This window comes from Cajanus cajan, chromosome 10 (assembly GCF_000230855.2).
Source record: "Cajanus cajan strain Asha chromosome 10, NIPB_CcT2T_4, whole genome shotgun sequence".
In the NCBI taxonomy this organism is placed as follows: Eukaryota; Viridiplantae; Streptophyta; class Magnoliopsida; order Fabales; family Fabaceae; genus Cajanus; species Cajanus cajan.
The window spans coordinates 32,163,990-32,178,425 of NC_138526.1; positions in this window are offsets into that span (position 1 = coordinate 32,163,990).

The window sequence follows — 14,436 nt, forward strand, 5'->3', positions numbered from 1 at the left end:
GATTTGTGAAATCAATTGCCTTATCCCTTTTTTCCAATGTTTTGAGTAAAACATTGGTGGCGACTCCAAGAACCCTTTCTTTTCGCGAAAACCACTAATCCATGGAGGGTCCCGCTTGGGATTAACATGGGTTGGTGAATCATTTAATAAAATTGTTAGTTCGATGAGGTCTCAGTTTGAGAATAAGTCATTCTAGCAATCCACCATTTTTCAAAACTTTTAAAGAGTCCAACCATCGTCGCGAATGCCAAGGTCCGTTTCGGCGGGTGGCGACACAAGGAGCCATGTACTCTTTAACAAGACATATATTCCCATCAATAAAATGACTCATTCCCTTTTCATTTACACTTTGCTCCTCCTGCTCACTTTCACTAGAGGTCGAGTATGAACTCGGCGCAGGTCGAATACGAACCTCGTCACACTTACAAGAGGTCGAATACGAACCTCGGCGCAGGTCGAATACGAACCTCGCCACGCTTACAAGAGGTCGAATACGAACCTCGGTGCGCTCACTAGAGGTCGAATACGAACCTTGACGCACCCACAAGAGGTCGAATACGAACCTCGGTGCGCTCACTAAAGGTCGAATACGAACCTTGACGCACCCACAAGAGGTCGAGTACGAACCTCGGCGCAGGTCGAATACGAACCTCGCCACACCTACAAGAGGTCAAATACGAACCTCGGCGCAGGTCGAATACGAACCTCGCCACACCTACAAGAGGTCGAATACGAACCTCGGCGCAGGTCGAATACGAACCTCGCCGCACAATTACAAAAGGTCGAGTATGAACCTCGTCGCGCTTATCAGAAGTCAAGAACAAACATACGAACTACAACGTGTTCACTAACATACGAGCGTCGTCATGTTTACCAAAGGCCGAAAAGCCGACCTGAGCACGATTGTCCAAAACTAATCTCGAATTACGACATTACTACTTTAAAGTAAATTCGAATCTCAAAGCTAGGAGCAGAAGAGGGCACATATATACAAAATAAACATGTTCAAAACACGATTACAAGTATGAAAAAACAGGCAAAATTAGCCTACACAGAGGCATTATCGCGAGAACTATCCTCAACGTCATCTTCCCCGACCAGCTTTCCAAAGCGAACAACCTTTTCCACGTGCATGCTGGAAAAGTCAAACCTGGGCGCGAGGAGTCTAGCTTGGCGAGCAGCCTTTTGGAAACCCCTCCTATGCTCCACCACAACGGAACGCTCAACTTCCTCAAGCCTCCTCCTGAGTGAAGCATTCTCAGCCTCCAACGCCGAGAAGGCTTTCCGCTTAGCGGATATCTCCGCTTCTCGGGTGCCAAGGATGACCTCGTCGCGAAGACGCTCCTCAGTCATTGACACCAACTCGCTCTTCAAAAATGATACCTCATCTTCTAAAGAGCGAGCTCGACCCACATAATCCTCATTGGAGCGCTGAGCCTCAGCAAGATCTCCCCTTACCGCTTGAAGCTCGGCACCCTGCAGCTTCGCCTCACTCAGAGTCGAGTTCAGAACGCTATTCTCTTCTCTCAAAGCCTTGTTCTCCTCGCTCAAGGTCTGAACTCGACTCTTCAGCACCGCAACATCCCCTTACTACTTGGACCACTTGTGCTTCCAATAATCCATAACGGCCATGCCCCTTTGCAAGAAGATCTGAGCAGCATCAAAGGTCCCTACCGGCCTGGCTGACTCGATCAACGCCTGGTCAGCCGTACTCAGGGACCCTTTGGGAAAAATCTTTTCTGGAGTCGCAGCAGCACTCCATAGTGAATCGACTTCCTCTGATGCACTCAGATGCTCCAGCCGCGTAGATGCACCCTCCCGGGCATAGCGATAGGCGACGTACGAACGTTTTGGAGGTCCTTTTGCCACCGGAGCGGACGTCGGAACCTCGGAACTGGGCACCTGACTGCAAACGCCAATCGGCGTAGACGCGGGGGTCCCCGACCCCGCGCCAGAAACACCAACCCTGCCTGCCTACAAAAGGAAAAAAGAACAAGAGTGTCGCCACCCGCCGAAACGGACGTTGGCATTCGCGACGATGGTTGGACTCTTTTTAAGTTTTTGAAAAATGGTGGATTGTTAGAACGACTTATTCTCAAACTGAGAGCTTGCCGAACTAACAATTTTATTAAATGTTTCACCAATCCATGTTAATCCCAAGCGGGACTCTCCATGGACTAGTGGTTTTCGCAAAAAAAAGGGTTCATGGAGTCGCCACCAATGTTTTACTCAAAACATTGGAAAAAGATTTAAGGCAATTGATTTTCGCAAATCAACTTCGGCCATTACAACCAGAGTTGGGTAAGGGAGTCGGTTACGTGTGAGGAAGGCGTTAGCACCCCACAACGCCCCTTTAGGGTTCCCTATGACGGATTATTTCATAAATAACAGCGTAAAATTACTAAATTACCCCATTTATTATAAGAAATTATAAATTAAGTATTTACATGATAAAAAGCTGTAAACGTGCTATGCAACAATCAAGCAGTAGTAAATAAAAGCGGTAAAAGAAAGGATTTGGAAAGAAACCTCCGAAGCAAGCTTTTATAAATTCAGATGAAGTCTAGGAGGCTTTTTGGCGCTCCTTCCCACTCCAAGCTCGCTTTCTCTTCTCCTAAAAAGTAATTTTTACTATGGAAATCAAAAGATTTCCCTTCGACTAGTTCGAATCCTCAAGCTAAATGCTCAGAACTCAAGAACTTAGCCGGATCGACTCTCAGAGAGATCTCAAGGGCAGAGAATAGCTCAAAAAGCCCGAGAATACTCAATAAGAGGGTCCCAGAGGTCTGGAAAAGTGTGAAAAAGTGTGGAATGACGTCCAAATGACGTCCTATATATAGGAGTGAGGCGCAGTACGGCCTCTAGGGTCAATACGGCCCGTACTGAAGTTTTGAACTACAGTACAGCCGTATTGAATTCAGTACGGCCGTACTGAAGTTCAAAAACTTCAGTACGGCCGTATTGGGTTCAGTACGGCCGTATTGTAGTTCAAAATGTTCAGTACGACCGTACTGAACTTCTAGGAGGCCGTATTGAGCTCCAATCCTCCCACTTCCTTATTTTAAGCTATTCTAAGACCTCTAAACCTACAGATAATCATCCTAGGGTCTTCTAGGAGTTCTTCTGGCTGACTTTCCTTCGGTCTTTGAGAGTCTTCGAGTCTTATTTCTGACCCGGACAATTTTAGGGGTCTACAGCTGCCCCCCCTTTACTTAGTCAAACGGCTTTTTGGTGTACCGATTGACAAGTAAAGGAGTTGACCCAATTGTCTGGGGAATAGGCCATCCTTCCGACTTGTAGTGTCTTCCGGTGGAAAATTGTTGAGTAACCTCTCCAGGTTGAGTATTAGTCGTCGCCTCTCCAGGCTCGTGCATACCTCGGTGTTTCTGACAACCTCGGTAGCTGAGTACCGCCTCTCCAGGCTCTACTTCCGTTGTTTCTAACGACGTTAGCAGTTGCACACCTCCGTTGTTTTTGACGACGTTGGTGGCCGAGTACCGCCTCTCCAGGCTCTGCCTCTGTTGTTTCTGACGACATTGGCAGTTGCATACCTTCATTGTTTCTGACGATGGGGTAGCTGAGTACCGCCTCTCCAAGCTCTGCTTCGGTGTTTCTGACAACCTAGGCAGTTGAGTTTGCCCTCTCCAGGGTCTGCGGTTTGCCCTCCCCAGGGTTGCATACCTCCGTGTTTTTGATCACTTTGGTAGCGTGGGTTTGCCCTCTCCAGGGTCTGCAGTTTGCCCTCCCCAGGGTTTGCCTCCGTGTTTCTGATCACTTTGGCAGTGTGAGTTTACCCTCTCCAGGGTCTGCGGTTTGCCCTCCCCAGGGTTTGCCTCCGTGTTTCTGATCACTTTGGCAGTGTGAGTTTGCCCTCTCCAGGGATTTGTGATACTTTTGTCTCCATAGTCCACGATGCTGCTTCGACGGTTTGTTTTTGATTTTGATGCCACTGAGGGCTGGATAACGCAGGGATCCGTCTAGGGGATGTGCAGTTACTCATAGGTTCTTGTGTCCCAACGTTCCATTGCGTAGTTGGTGCCCATTGGGGAATTTCTTATTCCTTGGGGTGCAGACACAAAAATGCTCTTTCTGAGATGAGCGGTGCCTTATGATTGGCTGACGTGCTTTCGACGTTGGTGGAGTATCCCGGTTATCCTTATTCGGGAGTTTTTTTTTTTTCTGGTTTTGTTGCCTCTGCGTAGGCTGTTATCCGCTGGGGGATTCTGTCGTATTGATTTTGACTGGCCTCTTCTGTTAGGCGGGTTATCTTGACGTTCGGTGTGTGGTTGAATACCAAATTCCGCTTGGGGAATGGGTATTGATCTTTTTGGGTTTTCCTTTTTTGGAGGAGTGCCTCTGAGTAGGCGAATGTGGATTGAGGATTTTATGTATCCCAGAGTATTATTTAGAAAGCCTCTGCAGGCTTAGCTTTACTCGTCGCTTGAGTTGGAAAGCTATCTTCCACTGAGGAAGTCTGAGTCCTTTGACTCGGATATTTCGTTTGGATGATCATGCTTCCATTAGTGGATCTTGCTGATCTTGCATTGATAGCTCTTACTGGGGATTCGGCCCAAGAGTGCGAGCTGAGAAGTCTCTGGGGAGTATTATTTCGGCAAGCCTCTCCAGGCTTAGTTATTCTGTACGATTGGTTTTTTCGAATTTTTTGCCTCTTTTGTCGATTTCGGCTTTTTCTGTATTTTACACAAGAAATTTTTCCTATTTTTCTATTTTATGCGATTGCCTCATGATAAGGTCTTTGAATGTGCAACTAATGTGTGTGATGCACAAAATGCAATTTTATTTTGTTACTGTTTTTAGAAAAATGGATGGCTCTCCCCATCCTCCTCTTCTTGGAGGAATTTCTGTCGTGAGGGAGAATTTCTGTGAGCCTCTTATGCAGGAGATTACGGATTTTATAGGAACCCCCCCCAATTTCTCAATTTTCTTTATTGACTTATTATTAAAGGAATTTCGTACAATTTTAAGAAATACCAATTTAGAGGCATAATCACATGGTCAAGAGAGAAGAGAAATGAATAGATATTTTATTGATATTCACAAATGTTTTTACAGAAAGATATACAAAGGAAATTTCTGAAGAATGGCTGGCCAGGGTAGGCTATATACATTGGGCTTAACAATTATATCTGTAATTGTCGCTCTTTACATTCCCCTAGTTTCCTCGGGTGAGATGCCTGAGCCAGGAGTGTAGATGCTGCAAGACGCTTGCTTCTAGAAGATAATTACTTGAACCACCTTTCGGTTTTCGATTCAAGTGATCGTTGCTTGCTTTGTTTTTGTATCTTATTCTTTTGCCCCTAATTTTTGCCTAGGACGTATCCTAGCGGGGATAAATTTGCCTTTGTTTTGCCTAGTACCCTTGTACTGGCGGGCTTTTTATTTTGCCCTAACTTTTGCCTAGGACGCCCTTTTCGGGTTTTCATCCTAGCAGGCCTATGCAAGCAACGTCTTCAAGCGTAGTACTTCTTTACCACGTCAGCGTTGACTGGGTATCGAAGTTCTTCTCCATCCATGTCTGTGAGGATTAATGCTCCTCTTGAGAAGGCTCGCTTCACCACATATGGTCCTTAGTAGTTCGGGGCCCACTTTCCGATTTTGTCCTTTTGAGCTGGTAGCAACTTCTTCATTACCAACTCTCCCTCATGGTAGACTCGAGGGTGGACTTTCTTGTCAAAAGCCTTTTTGATCTTTCTCTGATAGGCTTGACCATGGCATATGGCGCTCAGCCGTTTCTCTTCAATAAGGTTCAGCTGGTCATATCGGCTTTGAACCCATTCTGCTTCGGAAAGCTTTGATTCCATGATTACCCTTAGAGAAGGTATCTCGACTTCGACGGGTAGAACTGCCTCCATCCTATAGACGAGGGAGAATGGAGTAGCTCCTGTAGATGTGCGTACTGAAGTCCTATAACCATGAAGGGCGAAGGGTAACATCTCATGCCAATCTTTAAATGAGACAACCATCTTTTGCACAATTTTCTTGATGTTTTTATTGGCTGCCTCGACTGCCCCATTCATCTTTGGCCGATATGGGGAAGAGTTGTGGTGTTGGATCTTGAATTCATGGCACAGTTCTTCCACCATTTTGTTATTCAAATTGGATCCATTGTCAGTGATGATTTTGTCGGGAATACCGTATCTGCATATAATGTTCTTCTTGATGAAGGATGTTACCACCTTTCGGGTCACATGAGCATACGATGCCGCTTCTACCCATTTGGTGAAGTAGTCAATGGCCACAAGGATGAACCTATGTCCATTGGATGCTTTCGGCTCAATGGGTCCAATAACATCCATACCCCACATAGAGAATGGCCAAGGTGAAGCCAATACGTTGAGTGGGGTTGGAGGGACATGAATGTTGTCGGCGTATGCTTGACACTTATGGCATTTTCGCACGTACTGGTAACAATCCCTTTTCATGGTCGACCAGTAATATCCCGCCCTGAGGATCTTTTAGCCATTGCAGGCCCGGGGATATGGGTGCCGAAAACCCCCTCATGCACTTCTTTGATCATATTTTGAGCTTCAACTTGGTCTATACATCTCAACAAGACCGAGTCATAATTTTTCTTGTAGAGGGTTTCACCGATTAGTTGAAATCCCATGGCCCTTCTTCGGATATGCTTCTTGTCATTGTCGTTGGCCGTATCAGGATATTCCCCTTTTGTTAAATATTGCTTGATATCGTGGAACCATGGACAATCATCGACAGCTTCATCTATTAGAAGGCAGAACGCTTGCTTATCGTGTCGCCGGATATTGATGATGGGCATTTCATGCTCCTTATCCAAAGCGAACATCGACGAGAGTGTAGCAAGAGCGTCGGTAAACTGATTTTCCTCCCTTGGAATGTATTCAAAGACGACACTTTGGAAGAGATGTGTCAAATCTTTGATATGCTCAACATATGGTATCAGTTTAGGATTTTGGACTTCCCAATCACCTCGTAGTTGGTGGATGACTAGGGCCGAATCACCAAACACTTTGAGCTTTAGGATACCATTGTTGATGGCTGCTTGGATTCCCAACGCGCAAGCCTCGTATTCAGCCATGTTGTTTGTACAATCGAAGTTGAGTCTTGTCGTTATGGGAATGCATTTTCCTTGTGGAGAGATTAACACTGTTCCAATCCCTTGTCCAAGCATGTTGGAGGCTCCATCAAAATACATGGTCCACGCATCATCTTTAGGTTCTTCATGTTGTAGGTTCATTATATCCTCATCGGGGAAATTATCCTGAAGGGATTGGTAGTCGTTGGTCGGCCCGTGTGCTAGGTAATCAGCTAGGGTACTGCCTTTGATGGCCTTTTGTGTGACATGTATGATGTCAAATTCTGATAGCTGTACTTGCCATCGGGCAATTTTCCCAGTGATTATTGGCTTGTCGAACACGTACTTAATTGGATCCATTTTGGAAACCAACCAAGTAGTATGCCTAATCATATATTGCCTGAGCCTTTGTGTTGCCCATGCTAACGCACAGCACGTCTTTTCTAACGGCGTGTAGCGGGTTTCATAATCGAGAAATTTATTGCTCAAGTAGTAGATGGCTCGTTCTTTCTTTCCCGTTTCATCTTGTTGTCCTAGCACAGCTCCCATGGACTCATCAAGCACAGTTAAGTAGAGGATTAATGGTCTTCCCTCGACAGGCGGCACCAATACTGGTGGATTGGCCAAGCACTGTTTGATCTTATCAAAAGCTTTTTGGCAATCCTCATCCCAAGACCCGGAATGATTCTTCCGCAACAACCTAAATATTGGTTTGCACGTGTCAGTCAACTGTGCGATGAACCTTGCGACATAGTTCACCCTGCCGAGGAATCCTCTTATCTCTTTCTCGGTCTTAGGAGGAGGCATTTCCATTATTGCCTTCACTTTATCGGGGTCCACCTCTATGCCTTTTCTACTGACGATGAACCAGAGAAGCTTACCCGACCGAACTCTGAAAGTACACTTAGCCAGATTTAGCTTAAGCTGATACTTGCGAAGCCGGTTGAATAATTTTCTCAAATACTGGATATGGTCCATTTCGTCTTTCGACTTTGCAATCATATCGTCCACGTATACTTCGATTTCTTTGTGGATCATGTCGTGGAACAACGTCACCATCGCTCGTTGGTAGGTGGCACCCGCATTTTTGAGTCCGAAAGGCATCACCCTGTAGCAGAAAGTGCCCCAGGGTGTAATGAAGGAAGTTTTCTCGCGGTCTTCCACATTCATCTTGATTTGGTTGTACCCAGAGTATCCATCCATAAAGGAATAAAGTGTGTTTGTGGTCGTATGATCTACTAATGTATCGATGTGTGGTAAGGGAAAATCGTCCTTTGGACTGGCACGATTCAGATCCCTGTAGTCAACACAAACTCTAACCTTTCCATTCTTTTTAATGACTGGTACGATGTTAGCCAGCCATTCGGGATACTGAGATACAACCAAGAATCCCGCGTCTAATTGCTTTTCTACCTCCTCCTTGATCTTTAAAGACCACTCGGGCTTGACTCGTCGGAGCTTTTGTTTGACAGGTCGAAACCCTTCTTTCAACGGTAACTTGTGCTCGACGATGTTAGAGTCCAAATATTCCCTTAACAATTGGATCAACTGCTCCCTTACTTTATCACTGATATGGGTCCCAATGTTGACCTCTTTTATCTCTTGGCCTTGCCCCAAATTCACGGTCTCCAATTTCTCTTGATACGGTTGGAGTAGGCGAGCTTCTTGATCTAGCAGTCTTTGCAGATCTGGAGAGATGGTCTCCTCATCACTGTCCAACTCAACCCATTCATCCTCGACTTTCGGATCCCGGTCGGAGCGAACAATCACAGACATAATTGTTTTATTGGTTCTGTTTAGGTTTAGAATTATTAATGTTAATGAGAGAAAGAGGGAAAAGAACAAATGAGAGAATGATGTGTGAAAAATGCCTCTTTATTGATATGTATTAAACTGTACAAAAACCCTTATTTACATGAAAAGGGTCTCATGATCTCGGGTACTGATCATGAGTCCCAAAAGAAAAGAAAAATATGGAGGAGCCCTATTGTGGCTTGCTCTTCTCTCTACTCCTGCTTCGGCAGAGGATTCTTGCTCACGTCGGGCGCTGTTGAATCAAAAGTGACCCACCCAGCATCGATAAGGTCTTGGACCTTATATTTGAGAGCTCTACAGTTCTCTGTTGAATGCCCCGGTGCCCCCGAATGGTATAGACATTTGTCTTGCGGATTGTACCAATCGGGGTAAGGTGGGTCAATCTTCCTTGGTGGAATGTAAGCTAGAAGATGAGCTTCTACTAGCTTCGGCAGGAGGTCACTATATGTGGTCGGAAGTTTATCAAACTTCTTCACAGGGTTGTTTTGCGACTTTCCCGACTTCGAAGCGGAGGAAGACGAAGAAATAGTTATAGCGTTGACTCCTCCATCTTTCTTCTTCCCATAGGTCTTCTTAGCTTCAAATGATTGGGAAGGCCCAGCTAGCTTCCCACTTTTCAGCCCTTGTTCCACTCTTTCTCCAATGGTGATGATGTCCAAGAAGAGCGTTGTCGTGTTCCCTATCATTTTGACATAATAGGGACCGGTCAACGAATTTATGAACAGGGACACCGTCTCCTTATCCGACAGCGGGGGCTCTATTTGTGCCGCCAACTCCCTCCATCGTTGGGCGTACGCTTTAAAGGATTCATCATTTTTCTTACTCAAGGCTTGAAGATCGGACCTATCGGGTGTTAGGTCGATGTTATACTTGTAGCGCTTGAGAAATGCGTCAGCCAACTGTTTCCATGTATACACCTGATTCCCATCCAGCTGCATATACCAGTTGAGTGCGGTGTCAGCTAAGCTCTCTTGGAAGCAATGGATTAAGAGCTTTTTATTAGTGGCATATGTAGCCATTTTTCGACAATACATGGTGAGATGACTTTTGGGGCAAGTCGATCCCACATATTTTGGGAAATCGGGCACTTTGAATTTGGGAGGAAATTGGATGTCTTTTACTAAGCACATGTCGGCGGCATCCTTGATATCAAAATCATGCCCCTCCATAGCCCTCAGCCGGTCTTCGAGAGCGTGGAACTGCTCCTTTGAAATCTCCGCCCCAAGGGATACAACCCGCGGAGGCTCATGCTCATGCTCTTCCTCATGATGGGACTCATGGTCACTGTGTTGAGTCCCGTGCATATGTTGATGACGCATGAGTTCCATCATTTGCGCCATTTGCTCCTTGAGCTGTGCGAGCTCGGTTGTAAGCTTCCTGTTTTGTTCCTCCAACGCGTCCATCTTCTTGAGTTTCTGTGCGCGTGTGAGGACAGAGAGATGACCAGCCACTTTCTAAAATGAATTCTTAATCTAATTAGTTTGTTTATGGAATGAATACACTCTTGACATGAGCTTGATAACCTTTCATCTTTAAGGCGCTGCCTTTTTAAGATGGAGGTTTACCACCCTCCTTGACTCATGATCCCTCCCCAACGGAGAATCTCAATAGTCATGGGTCTCTTTCACTCATGTCGAGGGGTATTGGTGAGCCTAAGAATGAGTGATTATGTGGATGCATGATTGATTTTATTGGTAATGATGCACATGCTCTTCACTTTTATTATATTTCCACACATGGTCTTTCCTCTCATGTCATGACATTTTTCATGCATGGGGGTTATTCTTAGACCTTATCACGAGGTTTATTATTAATGCACAAACAATGTCACATAGACCTATACACAAACAATTCACTCATCCACGAACAGTCACGAGCGAATCACGAGGTAGGGGTATCCTGTAGAAAAGTGCATATTCAAGGAGGTTCTAACTGTTCTCACTGGTCTGAGGCCCCCAAGGTGCCCCCATTATAGGGACCCAATTCCTCTCGTCGTAAGTCGATGGAAAGTTCCAACGCACTGTCGGACTCGAGTTCATGGTTATCACCTTGAGTGATGCTTTCCAACAACGGTCTACGGGCACCTATAGACCCATTCGACAACCGGCCGTACTAACATCCACTCCCTATGGCTTTCCACTCATGCCCCCGGGTATAGAGGGAACTGTTGTGTGCAAAGGTTCGTGTGCAGTTTATATTTCAAACAATTGCGAAAATTTAAACACGCAACAGTTATTAAAGCCAAATAGATAAAACATGTTATCATACAAGTGAGGGGTAATGAAGTAATTTTAAACTATTATTTTTAGAAACAATCCATCACTAAATGGGACTGACTCTCGAGGCTTCCCCAGTGAAGTCGCCATCTGTCGCCACCTGCCGAAACGGACGTTGGCATTCGCGACGATGGTTGGACTCTTTTTAAGTTTTTGAAAAATGGTGGATTGTTAGAACGACTTATTCTCAAACTGAGACCTTGCCGAACTAACAATTTTATTAAATGTTTCACCAATCCATGTTAATCCCAAGCGGGACCCTCCATGGACTAGTGGTTTTCGCAAAAAAAAGGGTTCATGGAGTCGCCACCAATGTTTTACTCAAAACATTGGAAAAAGATTTAAGGCAATTGATTTTCGCAAATCAACTTCGTCCATTACAACCAAAGTTGGGTAAGGGAGTCGATTACGTGTGAGGAAGGCGTTAGCACCCCACAACGCCCCTTTAGGGTTCCCTATGACGGATTATTTCATAAATAACAGCGTAAAATTACTAAATTACCCCATTTATTATAAGCAATTATAAATTAAGTATTTACATGATAAAAAGCTGTAAACGTGCTATGCAACAATCAAGCAGTAGTAAATAAAAGCGGTAAAAGAAAGGATTTGGAAAGAAACCTCTGAAGCAAGCTTTTATAAATTCAGATGAAGTCTAGGAGGCTTTTTGGCGCTCCTTCCCACTACAAGCTCGCTTTCTCTTCTCCTAAAAAGTAATTTTTACTATGGAAATCAAAAGATTTCCCTTCGACTAGTTCGAATCCTCAAGCTAAATGCTCAGAACTCAAGAACTTAGCCAGATCGACTCTTAGAGAGATCTCAAGGGCAGATAATAGCTCAAAAAGCCCAAGAATACTCAATAAGAGGGTCCTAGAGGTCTGGAAAAGTGTGAAAAAGTGTGGAATGACGTCCAAATGACGTCCTATATATAGGAGTGAGGCGTAGTACGGCCTCTGGGGTCAATACGACCTGTACTGAAGTTTTGAACTACACTACGACCGTATTGGGTTCAGTACGGCCGTATTGGGTTCAGTACGGCCGTATTGTAGTTCAAAATGTTCAGTACGGCCGTACTGAACTTCTAGGAGGCCGTATTGAGCTCCAATCCTCCCACTTCCTTATTTTAAGCTATTCTAAGACCTCTAAACCTACAGATAATCATCCTAGGGTCTTCTAGGAGTCCTTCTGGCTGACTTTCCTTCGGTCTTTGAGAGTCTTCGAGTTTTATTTCCGACCTGGACAATTTTAGGGGTCTACAAAGAGACATAAGCTCAACAAAACAAGAGCAAGCAGAAGAGAAGGGGAGATCAAGATCACGAATACGCGCCACCTACCGCGGAAGCTCGGCCAGCCGAAGTGGCGACCGAAGCCATCGCCCCGGAGGTTGGAATATCCTTCCCGACGGCCCGGGAAGCTGTCTCGGCAACAACTCCCACCTATAACCGACAATCCCAACTTAGAAAATCGAGGAATAACATGAGGAAGGGGAATAGCTGGGCAGGATGCTTACCGATGTGGCCTTAGCCACTCGCTCGCTAGCTCGGACAGATACCCCAGCAGACCGGGCTGAAAGCCCACTGACTGGCGGCACCCCGCCAACAGCCACCTGGGTTCTCCCCTCAGGCGAAGAACTCCCGGTCAAATCGACTGCCTCGGCAGCGACAGCGGGGGATGTAACCCCCTCCGCCCTGCAAGAAGCAGAGGTCCCCGGCTCATCCTTCTTTCTTTTTCGGTTCAGTTTCAAGGGGGAAACTTCCTCCTCAGAAGCTTCAGGAGCCTCGAGTTCGGTAACCTTGAAGCGGTGCTTTAACTCGCGCCACGAGTTTCTCCCCAATATACCTACAAGAAACGGAACACATGTCAACAAAAGCAAAGATGCACGAACCCTAACGAACCACAAAACACAAAAATAAGAGATACTCACTCTCCAAACCCCTCTCTCTGTGCAACGAACTCTCAAGTGACAGAACGAGTTTAACATCCATAGGACGGGGAAGCGCCTTGAGATTCTCAATGGCAGCCACCTCCGAGGCCGTCAACTGCGAAGGATCCACCCCATTGAACCCAGACGGGTCGGGACACCAATAAAGAGGAAACTTCGGCAACCCACCGAAGTAGAACGCACTATCCTCAGATGGGTCAACACCAACAAGAGCGACTCGGAAAAACTCCTGCTTGTAATTCTTGTAAGATTGGGAATAAAGGGTAAACAAACCCCTATCTTTACCCCCATTCAAAGAAAGAACGCCATAAGGCGGAGCACCCGCCTTTAATTGATAGAAGCTGAGGAAAACGCGAAGAGACACCTCTATCCCTAACACTGTACAAAGAACTTGAAACGCCCTCAGAAAACCCCAACTGTTGGGATGCAACTGGCTGGGAGCGGCATTAATATAGTTCAGAAAGTCACACTCGAACTGAGTAAAGGGAAGACGGATGCCCAGGTCCCTGAAAAAGCATTGATACACATAAAAATGGGGCGGACCGGTAGACTCCCCCATGAATACACAATCTCCGGCCGGACAGGGCTCCAACCGAATCAGTCGGGAGATTGAGGGGTCGCAAACCCTATGTGTCCTCCAAACCGAGTTAACTTCCAAGAAAGATTTAAAGACACTCTCGACCTTGGCCATTTCACGCTTCACCCATCCATAACCAGGAACGCCCTGTTCCAGGTCTACAGGTGGGGGCGAACCCGCCCTCGAGGCGACGGCACTCCCAGTAGCCACCACCTTGCCGCGCGTCCTGCCCCTGGCAGACGCAGAAGAACTAGCACCACGACCACCGACCATCGATAGAAAGAAAGAATGAAGACAAGAAAGAAAGGAAGGAAAGCGTGTGCAAGAAGCCGAAAGGGTGAAAAGAGAAAGGTGAAGTGAAAATAGAAGGGGCGCGAGAAAGAGAAAAAGGTTTCCCAGAAATTCAAACGACCACGACACGTGTCAGCCGGGGGATATACCTGACCGCGCATTAAATGAAACCATCATTGTATAACCGTCATTTCCTTCAAAGCGTCACACGCACGATTCCAGGAAATGGATAGTCGCGACACGTGGCACCTTGACAAGCCCCTTTCACGAGAAATACTCTTTCCCTGACAAGCTCAACCTTAACTCCTCGACTCACGGTCTTCGGAGCTCGGGGGGCTAATGTACTATCCGATCCGTGAAGTCGAGCTCCGAGCTCGGCACCACGGCGCAGGATGATCTCGGGTACACATTGCATGACGCCAGCTCGGCACATAAAGTAAATCATAACTGATCCCAAAGGATC